General features: G+C 29.2%; 1 pseudogene; it reads left to right on the forward strand.

Annotated features, from left to right (window-relative positions):
- Positions 1-260: 260 nt before the first annotated feature.
- On the forward strand, positions 261-3,093 carry LOC149558074 (nuclear transport factor 2-like; annotated as a pseudogene).
- The last annotated feature ends 358 nt before the right edge of the window (positions 3,094-3,451 follow it).

A 3,451-nucleotide genomic window follows, 5' to 3' on the forward strand; every position in this document is an offset into this window, starting at 1 on the left:
AACTAAGAGCCAAGGACTAAAGAGCATCATGGTGCCAAATTCGCTTGGGGCATGATCCCGACCTCATCCCTCATGATGTCTTTGAGCCTTGCACTCAACAAACTTGATTTCTAGTGGGCTCTTTGTGAGCCATTCAACTTCACCAATAGACCAAAGGCCCATTGACAAGTACAACCATTTTTGAAAATCTATCCAAACAATTTCTACTAAATTTTTAAGGTTTTTATTCTCTGATTTTCTCTTCTCTAGATTGAAGAAAGATGGAGTCTGTACAATCAGTGAATGCCTCAGAAGTATGTGCCCGCCATCTTAATATTTTATAAATAAAATGTTTTCTTGTTTCAATTTTAAATATGAATAAGATTTGATTTCTCATTTATTTTGGTTCTTTGATAGATGAGAAAAGCCTTTATGGAACAATATTACAGTGTGCTTAACAACCATCCATAGATGCTATATATGTTCTACAAGGATTGGAGCACAATTACCCGCCCTGATTCTACGGGTCAAGTTAGTTGCATAAAATCAATAGAAGTAAATCAAAATGTTGCTTTTTCAACTATAACGAATTAGTGTTTTTTATTAAATATTTTTTCCTAAGAAAAAAATTGTACTTTATAAATTACATGTCTATTTGATTTGTCTTTGCAGGCTATAATTGATAAGCATACATCTATACACAGTGGAGAAGATAAAGCAAAAATAATGACTTTGAGGAATGTCCTAATCAATCCTATGTTATCATGGTATCTAAGGATTCTAAGGATTTAGTCAATATGAAAAATATGAGGAGAAAATTTATAAAGGTGTTCTTCTTGATAAGGGTTAAGATTGTCTAGAAGAATTCAGAGAAGAGGCTTCCTAGAGTCTTTCATTGTACCGTCCACATTAGATGTAGAACATTCTAGGATATAGAATACTCTAGAAAAGGAGTTTTTAGATTTTGTTACTACATGTATAAATATATGTGATGTGCACATATAACTGTGCATTGTTAGAAGACATTTGAAGGTCTGGTGTATGTAAGCAAGTTGGATTAATAAATTGTTGTTTATCAGTTATATAGCTCTATTTTACCCTGCTTTCTACATTACAACAATTATTACTTTGGTTAATTGCTTTGGTTTTTATGTTGTTTATGACCTGCTTTAACACTTCTTGGCACTACAAGAGAAGGGTCATTTTGTTTTGAATGATCTATTTAGATATTTAGATGGTTGTGCTCAAGATCTACAAACAATGGTGGCTAATAGTGCTCAAGATTTAGAGATTAAATGTGTTTCTAATGAAAAAAGTAGGCAGTTTCTTCTTAAATTATACAAAATTTTCATATAAGCATTTTTTCAATAAAATAACTTTTTTTGGTTTAAGAGTGCCCTCAAGATATAGTTAATGGTGTTCAAGATTCGAAAATAGAGGAGTTTGAGTATACTTCTGAACAACCCTTGGAGTCTTCAGATAATTGATTTATTTTTAAATCAACATTCATTTTTTTTTAAAAAAAAATTGTTAATAACTTTGAATCTGGGTGGCCCTTAAATATTACATACTAAGGGACAAATTAAGCTTGGAAAAAAAAGTGAATTTTGACTATTCAATATTTTTAGTTTAGGAATCAAGCTTTGTGTGTGATGCTTAAATTGTTCATTGGATCTCTTATCAATGTCGAAGACCTAGATATTGCATGGACACTACCAAAAAAATTACAAATGCTCTTAAAGAAGAGCAAGAAGGTAATTAGGTTTGACATTGAAAATTGTATTACAAATTTTTTTTTTTTCAAATTTGTTTTTTCTTTTTAATAGAAAAGTTATATATTGCAGAAAAACTACCAATCTCAGAAGAACAAATTTCTAAGAAACTTGAGAAAGAAGAGGTGGATACTTCTGAAATAAAAGAAGAACAAACATCTAAAGAGTTGGATAATGCACAAAAAGCACCAGCCTTTGAAGATCAAATTATTGAAGTTCTTGAGGAAGGGGTGACACTAGCAGCTACTCTTGAAGTAAGTCAGAAAAAATGACATTTTTATCAGTTGTAAGTAAAATTTTTGAGTTTTTGAAATATTTTGATTTTTAAATAAAAATGACATTTTCATCAGTATTAAATAAAAATTTTGAAATCTTGAAATATTTTGATTGTTTAAATAAATACATTTGAATATGGGTATTTTGGTAAGTGTATTCCATAAACAATACTACTACTTTCATCTACTGGTGGTACATATTAAATTTAAAACTAGTTATAATTTTGAATCTTGATTATTAATATTTGTTCTCTAAATACTCCATTTCCAGCTTATGAAACATAATTCAAAGAATGTTCAAGTGCCAACCATTGTGAGGAAGTTTCTAATAAATGCTGCACAGAAGCGAAGGGAAACTTCCCAATTATTGAACTGTATTTCTAATTCTATTAAAGTACAAGGGTTTTTGCCATTTTCCTTTATTTCTAGTTTCATTTCTAATTAATTTTTTCATGTATGATTTCCCAATAATATTAAAATTAATTTATATCACTAACATTATCAATATGCATGACATGCATTCAGTTGATGGGCTCTCAATCTATCTTAGAAACCTACCTCTCAATGCTACGACTGTCGTACTTGGAAAGGAGTTTAGAAGATTTGGTTCTATTAAATTAGAAGAACTGAGGTATATATCCATTCGAATATAAAGATTCATTGGTTATTAATTATGTTTTATATTTATATGTAGATTATGTTATGTTTTTCTCAAGCTTTGAATTTTTGATGCAGGAAGGACTATTCTGTTTTGGTTTTATACAGTTTGAATCATCAATTTCTACTCAAAGTGCAATAAAGGTAGTAGAAAACTTATTTTAGATCACCATTTCTGTGTTGCATGAATTTGTTTCTAATTAAGCATATACTTTCCAAGATATTTACAACCAGCTTTGAATGTATTAGCAACAACTGATTTAGTCTCTATTTAATTTTTAACATACTTTTCATACATAATTTATTAACAGGAATCATCTATTACAATCAATGGGCATCAGGCATATATTGCGAAGAAGAGGCCTTCTCAGTGTTCAAACAAGATAGCTACGGGAAGCAATCATTATTGAATGAAAGATGATTCAACAAACGTCGGTGTTCAAAGGTCTACATGCTGATGCTGTTAATATTACAAATTCAGTACCTTCTGTTGTGAAAATAATCATATAACTTGTACTATAATAGACATAAACCAATTTTATTAGAGACTATGATTTTTTTAAAGATTATAGAAAATTTGTAATCAAATTTGTGCACATTAGGATTTTAAAATATTTTTGAGATGGAGTTTTTGGATTTTCTTCATGTAAGATTATGTTTGGGATAGGGTTTGAGTAGTTTTATTAAGGATTTTTTAAATTAAGTTTTTGTATATTAATAATTTTTTAGACGTCTATATACTTTAACTAAATTTGTTAGAAAATATGA

Source organism: Cupressus sempervirens, chromosome 5 (assembly GCF_028749045.1).
Source record: "Cupressus sempervirens isolate cs-2001-9-10 chromosome 5, ASM2874904v1, whole genome shotgun sequence".
Taxonomy (NCBI): domain Eukaryota; kingdom Viridiplantae; phylum Streptophyta; class Pinopsida; order Cupressales; family Cupressaceae; genus Cupressus; species Cupressus sempervirens.